Consider the following 13,811-nt stretch of genomic DNA (forward strand, 5'->3'; position numbering starts at 1 on the left):
AAGTGATCTCGTTATCACTTAAAGCAACCGAAGGTTTGCTAACGCAGCCCCGTTGCTCCGTTGCGATGAAGTATGCTTCTTTGCAAGGTTTTGAATTTTGCTGAGCAACAGATCCCACCTGACATTAACAACGTGCTTAAGCTGGGTCCTAAGCATGCCTTTGAGCCTAAGCTATACGGGCCGGGAAAGCTAGCTATGTCAAGGTCCATCGCAAGGAAAGCAGAAGAAAGTGAAAGGGCTCGCTGCATCACCGAATGTCTTGAAGTTTTAGAGCGCACAAAGCGGAATACTGTTAAGCCAAGTCCGATCAACGCGATAGCAAATTGGATGCACTCCAAGGACCTGAGGGTCATCCTTTCAGACAAAGAAGGATACTTCACCATTCTTTCCGAAGCTCAGTTCCAGGAAAAAGCATTGGCAGCTGTTACGAAAAACTTTGATGTAGCTCCATTGAAAGAAGCGAGGGTAAAGAAGGAAGCTGTTGATCTACTCAAGGAACTTGGCCTTGAGCGGTTCTGCACACAGATCAACAAATGCAAGAAGCTGCATTTGGAAGTATTTTTCACCGCAAAAACACATAAGGCGGACGTCCCGTTTAGGGCTATCGTGTCAGAGAGGGACACTTGGCAGCACCAGGTGTCAGTTTTCCTGCAAAGACACCTTTCCTCTCTGCACTTTTGTGACCCTTTAAAGATCGCCAACTCAGATGCTTTAGTAACCTTCCTAAAAGACCACAACCCCCGCAACTGTGTTGCCTTCAGCATCGACGTCACCGACCTTTACTACAGCCTTCCTCACGACACCCTGCTTAAGCGGGTGAAGATGTTCATCACAGAAGAGAATGACGAAATGGTTTTCTGCAACAACACAGGACTGAGCGTCGAAAGTTTCCTTGAGCTTTTGCGGTTTTACCTACGTTCCACTTTCGTAGGCTGGGAGGGCAAGTTCTACTCGCAGAAAGCTGGAGTACGCATTGGGTCCAGCGTTGCTCCCGTGTTGAGTGAAATTTTCCTGATGTATGTGGACAGGGACCTTGAAAAGAACTTGACAGGACTGCATCACACCACCGTTAGGTATGTGGACGATTATCTGGTTTTCACTGAACGCGATCGCTTCGATGCGCGTGTGGTTGACATCGTCAAAGTGTTTAAAGAGTGCGGGTCTGGTTTGCTGTTCACTTTCGAGTTGCCCGTAAGCGATGAACTACAGTATTTAGATTTGCAACTGCGGTTCGCCCGTGAACATGTCTGCTGGAAATACAACCCAAGGTCTGTAAAGCCGTTGCTGAGTTCTCAATCGGGGCACTCAAAATTGGTGAAGAACTGCATTGTAAGTTCTTGCCTGAGGTATGCATTGATAAAATCCTGCCACCACGGTGTTGCTGACAGTTTCCGATCACAACTCATGAGGATAAGGAATGCCGGCTACCAAGATGCCATGGTGAACGAGGCTTGCTCAAGATTACTTAAGTGCTTCAAGCGACAGATGGCCCTGAATGCACCACTCAACAGTCAGGAAAAAGAAAAGAAAAGCACCTCAGTTGTGCCATATTTGCACCAGATTTCCCACGGACTGAAAAATGTAGGAAGAAGGTTCAACGTTGATGTATTGCTGTCTGCTCCTGTCAAGCTTAAACAAGTGTGTGCTGCGATAGAAAGGAAGAAAGTGTCGAAAAAGAGAAAAGGTTGCGGTGTCGCGCACACGGATCCGTTTGTCAACTGCCGCACGTGTGTCGTCTACAGCTTTCCCCTTTCCTGCGGAGCCCGCTACATCGGACAGACCGGCCGTTGCTTGAACAAGCGCTTGCAAGAACACAACAACAATTTAGATAAAGGCAATGACCAATCTTATCTTGTTACCCATTGTAAGGGGTGCGCAGTGATGAAAAACAAGAAGAAAAAGTGCACTGCTTTGTTAAGCCAAGCAAAGGTGTTGTATTCTCATAGGGATCAAACCACGCGGGAAATAGCAGAAGCATACTTCATCGCAACGGAGCAACGGGGCTGCGTTAGCAAACCTTCGGTTGCTTTAAGTGATAACGAGATCACTTTTCTTGGCAGATTGTGGGCTTCGGGCGCACGCTAGTTTTATCACTGTCATAGTTTTATTTGTTCAGTTTTGTTTTCATGATTATACCTTCCTTATATACCCAGGTTTTTCGCAATAAAGCCTTAGTTGTGAGTTCAGCGCTTGTCCTGTCGTCTCCTTTACTCTTGTGTCTAGTCTTTTGTGCGCTGTTTTTCAACCATGAACCCAGCCAAGCGTTTGCTCCATCGAGGCGCTGCAGGGTCCAGAACGACTTACCCCGCACCTCCACCAAGTTGTGACGAAGGGAATGGGTTTATTTACAGGATGAACGGGGATATGGGAGCAAACAGTGAAACGGTGAACGGCCAACGTCGAGCCAGTCGCAGTCTCGAGGACGCGCCCCTTCGTCGTCCTTCTTCACTTGCTATATTACTATATTACTTCACTGCTACCGTGTGCAATCGCACATCAGCCTGTTTTCAATATACGCGTTGCAATCCGGTACCAGCATCCAGCACCTTTGGGAGCAGTTACCACCCTTGCGACGATGGATGGTGCTACAATAACACGTCTGCAGCTGTCTCAGATGAAGCGGCATATTGGACGCGTTGCCACCGCGTTATCGCGGCATCAAGGCAGAGGTCTGCGCATTCCTGAATGCCCACTCGCAAACAAAGGCCGGAACCATCCGACCAGAATTATCATTACCTGGGCACTGGCGCCGGCGCAATTCGAGGCAAGCGTAGCAATGAGACGGTTGCGCCGGTTGGAGGCGTGCACATGCGCGTGGCGATTTTGAGCTTTTTTTTCTGGTTCGGCTAGGCGGCGCTGACGCGCAATTTTTTCTTCTGCGGCGCGCTCCCTTCACTTCTGTCGGCGCCTGCGGAAGCAGTTGGAAGGCTGGATTCGGAGGCACTGGGGAATTCCAAAAATGCATGCATCAGCTATCATCACACACTAACATTCCAACTTTAATCCCATGTAGATAGACTTGCGCAATACAAAACAAACGTGAGAGAGACATCTGGAGCGTTTCGCGTTTGGGAGACGTATTTCGCAAACTATAGTTATCCAGAAATATGCGCCATTTAGTTTTGCGACAAGGGCGTTGATATTGAAAACATTTTAATTTGGAACTGGGATCGGAGGGAGGTCCTCCGATTCTAGGAGTACATTCGACCTCAAGAAATATAGGGTCAGGGGGGGGGGGGGGGGGGGGGGGCTGCTTAGTGCTAGAGAAACAAGGGCATGAGACGGACAATAAACAAACCGGCCCCTAGGGCTAGTTGGGATATCGTTTTTGCAATGCAAGCGTTAACTTTTACGGAACGAGATAGGGACGAAGAAAAGAATGAACCCTTACTTTGAAATTGCAATAATATTAACGAAGTATAACACCTTTGAAAGTAAGCGCTTGTTCTGTCTCGTCGTATTGTTCATCTTCTCTCTCTATTTTCCTCGCGCTTCCGATGCACAAACGAGAGGGACACTGGATGAGCGGTCGTCCTGTGTCCCTCTCATTTGCGCAATGGAAGCGCCAACTGTGAGGGAACTAGAGGGAGAGAGACGTTGTCTTGTGTCCCTCTCAGCTCCTTTATTCTCTCGCGCTAACATCCCCCCCCCTCCGTTTCCTAGTCATGACTTACCAACTAGTAGTCCAAACTTCCGCTCTGCTGAGGTGGCGGGGGGGGGGAGAGGCGTTAGCAAAAAAAGCATAACTTTATTACCTCCTACTTAATCACGGGCCCAGAAGTAGCATACCGAAACAGCATTGTTAACGAGGTAATCTCAGGGCTGCTGATATCCTGAACAACCACACTGGCAGAGTGCCATGTTATTTGGAACCAGGGACACGCGGATATGCTTGGAAACAACGAAGCGCACACGCCGGTCCGTGCTAGCATCGGCCGGACACCAAACACTTCTACTGGGCGAAATCCTGTGCATGTGAGAAAAACAAGCACTTCGCTCAGAAATTCCGTATGTCTACACTGAATTCGCATTTCTCACCAAAATCACTTACCAGGGAATGATCATCCCGAATACAGAAGCACAAACGGGGCCCTTGCAGGCACAACTCCGGTGATGTACAAGGCTTGATTTGAAAACAAACCCTAAAATCTGTATTTATAGGCATAAGAAATCATTGAGACTCATTAAGACTAACAAGAAAACACATAGTACACAGCGTTTCTTATGGCGCTTCTGCGGTAATAGTTTTTTTTTCATAGATTCAAGATGGCTCGGTACAACCAAACTTAATTGCTGAGGTAAAGTGAAGGGAGAAGAAAGCAGAATTCGGGTTAGTAGAAAGGCTACCGCAAAGGCAGTATGCGCTCGAGAAGGAATTCTCTAAATCTGCGTCAACAGTATTGAGTTTGAGGAAACATTTGTGCTGGTGATGGGGATTTGAAAGTTTAGTCAATATTAAATTTACCGCAACAATACAGTCAACCCGCAACGCAGAGGAGAAAATAAAAGTGTGACCCTGATATGTACAGGTATTCACAAGCATCAGCCGAGAATCGAAGCTAAGGAGACACGGTCACCGAATGATTAACTGAGCCTTTTAGAAAAAAAAAGGAAGTTCGACTGCGATAGAAGAATTGTCCAAATAAACGAAAAGGGCAATTTTTAGAAAATTTTATTTTGAAGAAGAGCCGTTCAGGAAATTGATTTGCGAGAGGAGAAGAAATGCACGCAGCTTATTTCTTGTCTTCTAAACAAGACGCTGCAACAGTCTCTTTGCGCATGTTTCTCCACAAATCCATCGCCGGTGATATTTCTTCCATCGGTCTTATCGCAGCCGCCATGCGCTGAAGCTGCTCTGGAGAGAAATATTCTTTCCAGCCACCAAGCTTGGCTTTTCTAACCAAGCAGTATTTACTGCTGTCACCGTTATACCCGTCCTTACATGTAAGGTTTTCTTTCAGATCATTTAACCCAGGAACAAAGATGACGTCGAGATTTTCGATCATCACTTTTCTCATGTTTTCCGGCCTACACCGTTGAAGGAGCTTCTGGAGTAACGGTTCGTTTTCTTGCAATTCACGTCCGTAGCTTTCTCCGAGGAAGTGGGCCAGTTTCAGTATCACACCCTGCGTATCTTCCATCAGATCCTCATATCTGACGAAGAAGACGTTGGGCTCATCCCTAATGTCGTATCCTGAAACAAGATGGTCAAAGTAGTTTCCGAGACCGGCTACGTCGTCACTGAGGAAGGCGTCAAGAAACTCCTCAAACGAGGCATCCTGAAAGCGGTAAACACTCATGTTGGTCACCATGTCGAAAAAAGAGGCCGCCACGTCCGCGGGTTCCGAACAATGTAGATGTACTTTGCTTCGGCGCTTATGGCCCCCTTTCGCGGTACCAGGTGCGTTTGCAAAACTCTCAAGGGCAGGCTTGACGTCCAGCCTTCCATCTGAGATGCTCCTAGATAGCGCATGTTTTCTTTGAACTCCTTATTAGAGCTCACGGGCTGGCCTCTTCAGTATGAGCTGCACAATGTAGAGAACCCAGTGTGTCCCGGCTTTGGGGTAAGACAGCACGACCACGTCGCCTTTTCCCGGAATAAACTTAAGTGCTTCCCTCCAGAGCTCCGAGTTGTAGTGCACGTCCCTTGGGACGCCATCTATAAGTCGAAAGTATGGCTTTCTCTTCGCCATGAGGTCACTTGAGAGAGTCCTCCTGCACAGATAATTTTCGAGTGAAGAACAACAGTGAAACCTCCGTGTGCACGAAGTATTTTCTTTTTTTCATTGTTCTGCTTTCAGCTCTCATCAACCGGCTCCAGCAAGTTACCTAAATGTTAAATATACCTACGAACCCGATGCAAGGAACGCTTTGGCGCAATACCTCCCTTTGTGGAGATGGACATTACCAAATCTAATCTCAAACCTAATCTCATTACCAAATCTACAATTCAGTGCTTGCATCACGCTATCAGACCTCGATGAAAAATAATAATTTTTATCTCAAGGAACTTGCAGAAATGAAATTACGGCACGCTGATTATAATACAAGGAGCACAGAACAATGGCAGTTACCATATACACTAACCAATTACGGTCGCCAGATGCTACGTTATACCTTACCAAGTGTATTAAGTGGTGCCCATATCGCTCAGTCGTAATCAATGTGCTCTCAAACTTCTTACCACACTTCTGTGATTTTTATTTCTATATGCATTTTTTGCGAGTTTTCAAATTCCTAGAAATCCATAGCTATCCCTTGCCTTGTAACTAGTCTTTTTCGCCTTTCTTGTATCTTGTATTCTTGTATTGTATTTTTTTATCTTGTATTCTTGTGTTTTTCGCCTTTCTTGTATCTTTGCTACTTGCACTGTAACTCCTGCCTTGATGTATATTTGTTTCCTCTTTTTGTTGTACATGAAATAAGAATGTACTTGCCTTTCTTTTCTTATGTCGTTTTCTGCGCCGCTCCGCCATTTGCAACAGGGTGCAGGCCCTTTCAAGCCTTTTTCAGGCTTCTTGCTTGCCCCCCCCCCCCTCAACATCACACCTGTCTAGCGGACGTTTGATGTTGAAACTAAATTTGACTTTGGCTTTGGGTAGACCGCTCAGAACCTGCAGCGTCTCGGTGGGGCCAGCTATGCACTGCTCCGACAGCCGCGCTTAGTGGGCCTTTTCTTTTTAACGCAGTAGCGCTGAGGAGCCCTTGTCGCAGGCAAGGCGCTGTGGTTGACGGCGTCACTGTCCTTAAGGGAGAGCGAGAGAGGGAATGAGAAACAACTTTATTTTTCAGCAAATCAAATGGCGGGTGTAGTGGGTCAATGAGCTCCTTTAGGCGGCCGGCAGTTGTAGTCTGGCGGTGACCTCTAGTGTTCTCGTCGTAGCCCTGGACTGAACGCCGAGGTGCGAACTGCCGAGAACAGGGTCGCACTTTTCAGGAGAGGGAGTTGTAACTAGATCTACCGGTGGCGGATCCTCTGGCCAGGGCCAGATTATGTGATCCAAAGTGGCAGGCTCACCGCACAGCTGACAGAACGGATTTGCCAGATCGAAGAATATGGTAGAGTATGTCCACAAGAGGCTACCACAGGCGTCGCCCTGTGGTAGCCTCTTCTATGTTGAAGGAATCGTGCTGAGGAATGAGCACTCGTAGCTCTCTGTATATTGCGTTAGGGCCTAATACGAGCCCAGTGCCTCAATTCGGGGCGCTGCCTTGTCAGAAGGCTCCTCACCTGCTCGGCTAACAATAAAAAAACCCAGAGAAGCGGCATAGGTGTGCTACCTAGCTCAGGTGGACCATCTAATTCACGTGACCTTGTGGCGTTATCATAAGCTGCTCTGCGGAGCGTGAGCTAACTGCCTATCGTAGTAGGCATCAGTTTACTTAAAGATTAGTCAGTAGGGTTGCTTTCGAAGATCAACCTGAGTCGCACGAAGCACACAGGTGGTGGTGGTGGCGAAAAAATGTAATATGAAGGGATAGGAGGAATGTTTTTATCAGCCCGTAAGAGACCGGTCCATACAAGCACAAGGTGGAGGTCCTAGTTTGGGACCCCAGTGGCCGTGGCCGCCGCCCAAGTAAGGCTTGTTGGGCCTGTAAGTCATGGCAGCCGAACAGGGTCGCGTCCCAGTCCTCTCGGGTTGGTTTGTGGATGGAGAGAGTAGCCGGGTTGGAGTGGCAGGTCCACAGGATAGGATAGGTGTCACAAGACGCCGTTCTACAGTGGCAGCAACTGTCATCGCAGGGCAGTGGCACATCGCTTAACCAAAGCATCACTGCGCCTGGAGTAGTATGAGGACTCCCAGGCATGAATGAATATAAATAGATCATGACCAGTTCCGCATATATGGACATCAAGCCATGGACATTATCGCCGCATAATCTTAAAAGTGACTTCAAAATTTTTTCCGCCCTTTTTCGGCAACTCACCGCATAGGTTCGCTCCTCTTTTCTGTACTTCTATCATTTTTCATCTCTCATATTTCTGTGTTTGTCCCAGTTAGCCACGCCAGCTTTGAGAGGTGTTGCGCGATCTCGAAACCCGGTCCGTTGCCCTGACACTCATGTGTGCAGAGGCAGGCGATCATACCTCCTCGGTCGTTCAGTGCATTATAATGACTGAATTGAATGTTGGGATCCAGCAGTGACTAAATTTTTGTTAGAACAGCGCTTTTTTGCATAGATTTGTCAGCAGTAGAGTGTATCAGAATACAGGTACGACGTGATAACTAGCACGATGGTTAACTAACCTGAAAAGTTAAGTTTCTATCTATTACTATTAGGCTCCTTAAGTTTTGAGAGGCATGTAGCCTACCGCAGGTAATCTCCATATCATTTCTTAGAATTTTGGAAATGGCTTTTCCCTCGGCGGTGCGGCCCAACAAATTTTAGCTACACCGCGCTAAATTACATGCGGTTTCGAGAGGCTTGCAATAAAAAACAATCTCTCCAGTACACGTAACTCGTAGAAACAGCCAAAATTTGTTGAACCGAAGCGCCGAGAGTAACTGCGTTATCGAAATTCTCAAAATTCATATAGATATTACTTGCGATGGGCTACATGCCTCTCAGTAATTAAGGAGCTTAAGAGTAACGACTAAAAGCTTAATTATTCACTATCAGTTAACCGGCCTGCTTATTAGCACCTCGAAACTGTATTCTGAAGTGCTATACCGCATACATGTTATGCCGAAAAGAGCACTGCTGTAATTCAAAAACGTATATTTAAAACTCCTATAAGTTCTTGGGTGAAACACCCTGGATAGGTGAATTAAACCTTAAGCAGCGACAATCGATGTCATTGTCAAAAGTAGGTGTAAGCATGAAAAGCATTGCAGGAAATGCGTACACCGTTCCAGGACGGCTCATGGATGGCGGTAGCTGCACTCGAGTAATGAGGATGCATCAGCAGCATTTCTTACTTATTAAACACTGCGCTCTACCTGCCGGGTTCAAATACCGTCGTTGTGGCTGCGTTTCTTTGGATTGGAAAGGAAAAAGGGTCCCGCGTGCTATGAGATGCCAGTGGGAATTAAGATCCCCGCGTTGTGGAAATTATTTGCAAGAAATTTGTTTAGAGAAAACGAGGGACGCTGCAACTGTCCCGCTTCTCTGTGGACACATCAACCAAACCGTGATTGTAAAAAGGAAAGTGAGAGTCAACGAAGGAGTCAACACAAGTCAACAGAAGCACTGAGGGAAAAATGCTACGGCACAATCATGCACCCAAAGCAAGACCAAGTATACACCGGCGAAAACAACCCCGAGATGGATAGGCCAATCACCGAGGAGGAAGTAAGGGCAGCCATAGGGGAAGCAAAAAGAATACGGCAGCCGGAAAGGACAGAATAAATAACGCTACCATTAGAAACATAGGAAACACGGCCATCGCCGAGCTTACGAAGTACCTAAACGCTATCTGGGAAAAAGGAATCGTGCCGGCGGAATGGAAACATGCAGAGGTAATTATGATACCCAAGCCGGGTAAAAGACTTCAACTTGAAAACCTAAGACCAATCTCCCTAACCTCCTGTCTAGGGAAGATATACGAGAGGGTGATTAATGAAAGGATCACAAACTACTTGGCCGACAAGAGATATTACCCTAATGCCATGTTTGGCTTCAGAAGGGGACTGTCCACGCAAGACGTACTCCTACAATTAATGGAAGATGTTCTCACTGAAATACCAAGAAGCGGCGAACACATAGTGCTCGCACTCGACATAAAGGGAGCCTTCGATAACGTGGGACATGCGGCCATCATGGAAGGTCTCAATAACATAAACTGTGGAAGCAGAGCCTTCCGTTATGTCAAAGCCTTTCTCACGGAACGAACAGCTATGATAGGCATCGGATATACAAGATCGGAGAGCTTCACGGTGCCAAACAAGGGTACTCCGCAAGGCTCAGTAATATCACCGCTACTATTCAACATAGCGATGATAGGACTCACGAAAGTACTAGACGAAATAGAGAACATCAGCTACGCAATGTATGCAGATGACATAACAATATGGACAACCACAGGCTCCCTAGCAGCTAAACAAGAGCGGCTACAAAGAGCGATCGACCATACTGAACAATACGCCAGGGCCAGAGGATTATCGTGCTCAGCAGAAAAATCAGAATACGTAAGAATCAAAAAAGGTACACGAAAATACGACTCCCAAATCACCCTGAAAGTCGGAAACGAGACAATACCTGAGGAAACGGAAGCCAGGGTACTTGGAATGTGGCTGCAAAACACAGGACGATGTAGCAAAACCATTGCCTCTATTAAGAGTACAACAGAGCAAGTCGCAAGAAACGTGCGAGGAATCAGCAGTAGAAAGAAGGGGATGAGAAAACAGGACACCCTAAGACTCATAGAAAGCCTCGTCACGAGCAGGGTTACGTACAGCCTACCCTACCACGAACTAAACAAGCAAGAGACTACAAATCGACACCATACTACGCACAGCGTACAAAATGGCGCTCAAACTTCCAATGTCCACACCAACCGAAAAACTAATGGCCCTGGGAGTATCAAACACCTTCGACGAACTACGAGAAGCGCAACGTAGTGCGCAATTAGACAGACTCACTCAAACCAGAACGGGAAGACACCTACTGGAGAAATTACGGCTACCTCTAGGTACACAAAGAGACAAGAAACAGATAAATAATGAAGACAGAAACAACATCCGCGTAAGACCAATGCCCCGACACATGGATCCGAATTTACATCATGAAAGACGACAAGCCAGAGTCCGAGCACTCACCAGGGAACTCAGCGACAATACCAACGTAGTCTACACGGACGCAGCAAAGTACCGATACCAACGCAAAACGATCGCCGTTGTAACAGACGAAGGAGGACAAGAAATAACCATCGCAACGATAAACAACCCAAACATAGAAGCAGCTGAAGAAGCCGCCATTGCTCTGGCAATATCGCACGGCAACGCAACAGGACACAACCTCACTATAGTGACGGACTCCAAACAAGCATGTAGAAACTATACACAAGAGGCAGGATCGACAGCATCGCCAATCATATTCTACACACGACGAGAAGACACAAAAACACTAAACATAGTATAGTGTGGGTTCCGGGACATGAGGGGATGAGGGCAACGTGGCAGCAGACGAGTTAGCTCGAGGATACGTCAACCGAGCACACTCAGCACTTTGCACCACAGGCACCTTTGACCCAGTTACCCCCACGTACTCAGATATACTCGATCATTACAGGGGTCAGCGGAAACGCTACCCAGCCCCACACAAAAGGCTCACCAAAGAGGAGGCGGTAGACTGGCGCAGACTACAAACCGGTACCTACCCACACCTGCACAAACTACACAAGATTTTCCCTACACAATATGCAGACGAATGTCCGTGGTGTCAGGGTAAACCTACACTAGAACATATCACATGGACCTGCCCAAAGGCAGACTTAGAGCCAAGAATAAACCCGAGTGTGATGCAGTGGGAGCACTTGCTGGCCAGCGAGGACGAGGAAGCGCAACGATTCCTTGTGCGCCGAGCCACGATGGCAGCAGTCAAGTGCGGCATCCTGGACCAAGGAGCGACCACGGCGCCCAGTGACCCGTAAGGGTCAAGAACACCAATTTATTGACAATAAAGATTTTTTCCATCCAGTCATCCATCCGTATAATTTCGAGAACTTGAAGATCTTTAAAGGGCAGTGATATCGTAAAACACACCGGTGCCCTTTGGGTATCACCGAAACGTGGCCGCCGCAGCCGGGTTTCAACACCGTTACTGAGCGCCCTAGCTACTCAGCCACCGTGGAGAGCAATGTATTTTTGATTCCCTCCATAACGGACCCGGTTTGTCTCTCTTCTTTCACTATCGCCTTCCCCCTTCTCTAATGGTGCCGTTGAGGTGTTCACCGAAAAGTCATAGTTACCGCGCCTTTTATTTCCTGACAAATCAATCTCAGTTGGCACCGTCGAGGTTCCCGCAAGTAGAGAGAGCGTTACTGTGTCTTTTCTCTCTACAAAAACTTATTTCTTCAGCCGCCTGTTTCGTGTATAATGGCAGAACCAAGTATAGTGAACTCTAGCTGCTTACCGCCGAATTGCGCCTGCTTGCGCCATCTACTGTTCCGGAGATGTTCCGACCTGCTCTCGCTCCGCGGTTGACATGTCCCCAAAGAAGCGAGATAGTCCCATACTGCGTCCTTCTTTTTCTCAAAACTAATTTTTCGCGTAGTTGTGCGAAGAGAAAAATAGTATGAGCACAGAAATTTAACCAGCGAGAACAGAATAGCATTAGCGGCTGAGAGGTCAGAAGCGTCAGAACGCTCCGGTACATCCGCATCATTGTAGTCCGTAGTTAGGACGGCTACTCAGCCGGTGGCTCCTCCTCCTCCTCTATCCTCCCCATTCCTTCTCCTCCTCCGCGAATGATTATTCCTTCTGGCGCCTGACTCAAGTAGCAACTCGCCGCGATGGCTCGATGGTTACGACGTTGGACTATTGAGCTGGAGTGCGCGGGTTCGATCCTGGCTGTTCCATCGAGAACTGAGACAGTTACTGCTGTTTTCACTTCCTCAAAACGAATTTTCTGAACCTCTTTCTTTCTTTCATCTATCACTCGCTCCTTTACCCTTCCCTTACAGCGCTGTGCAGGTGTGCACCAAGATAAGTGAGACAGTTACTGCGCCATTTCCTTTCCTCAAAAACAGTTTTCATTTTTTGCTTGATGCTGAGAATATTTTAATCACTCATGCCACTCTTTATTGTGTTTTTCGCTCTCCCTTATTTTGAACGGAGTGTCTAGCGTTCCGTCCAGACGGAACATTTGCTGCCGCTGCAGTTCCGTCCAGACGGAATATTTACTGCAGCTAGGGTTCCGTCCATACAATAGACAGTTTTAATTTGACGTACGTAGAAGCTTCACGTAAGTAGAGCGCTTACGGGTCACAAGTGGGCATGCGCAGAACGTGAAGTGTCTGCGTGGGTCGCACGGACCTAAGCGAGATTCGGATCTTTGCGTTGCGGTCTTCACGTTGCTTGCGTACAGGCTCTGCCATAAGTAAACGGAGCAGGCTATTTCGTTCGAAGTGCAATCACGCCTTCTCGACTGGAAATGAAGAAGCCTTGTTTGTCTACAAGAAAGCCCACCAACGTCCGCTACCAGCATGCGGGCACCACTGCTGGAAATATCATTTAGGTGTCGCGTGAAAAATATTCGAAGACAGTTGCGTGCTCCGTTTACTTTTGTCCGCGCCTGTACGTGGCGTTGGCAAGATGGCGGCGCCCTGCCCGCCCGCTTCAGAGCGAATACAGCTTCGCCGCTAATCCCTCGACGTGGTATCATGCTGTAAACTGTTGTATTTGCCTTCATTTGGCCCATTCTTGCTCTCGCATGAAGTTTTAGGTGATAACTAGCTTTTGTTTTCTATATAGAAATCCGTTTCAGCCGCTTCTAAGGCTTAAGGAGAAGCGTTTGTGGTCGTCATAGCAACGAGTGTGCCGACAATCTCGCGAGACCACGCGAAGCTCAAAACCTCGCGGGATATGGCGTGACCCTCGGCACAGCCAGCGGGAAAAGCAAAACGGTGCACGTTTTGGCTCCATACGCACACGTTGTCAACACGAGTGGGACACCAGCGCGCCTTCGCTTCTCAAAAAGCGATGATTTCAATATGCTGCGGGACGTGAAGGAATGCAATCCCTTTGAAGATAACATGCAACATACAGTTCGGTGGAATGAAATCGCTCAGCGTTTGTCAGAAGAAAGGGGGAAAGTATTTACCGCCCACAGTGTGGCTTGGCCTAGCTCCGCTCCAACCAGCTCGACTG

General features: G+C 47.6%; 1 pseudogene; it reads right to left on the bottom strand.

Annotated features, from left to right (window-relative positions):
* Positions 1–4,733: 4,733 nt before the first annotated feature.
* Positions 4,734–5,711, bottom strand: LOC149347364 (sulfotransferase ssu-1-like; annotated as a pseudogene).
* Positions 5,712–13,811: the final 8,100 nt, after the last annotated feature.

The sequence above is a fragment of the Amblyomma mixtum genome, chromosome 4, assembly GCF_055824585.1.
Source record: "Amblyomma mixtum isolate Tamu chromosome 4, ASM5582458v1, whole genome shotgun sequence".
In the NCBI taxonomy this organism is placed as follows: domain Eukaryota; kingdom Metazoa; phylum Arthropoda; class Arachnida; order Ixodida; family Ixodidae; genus Amblyomma; species Amblyomma mixtum.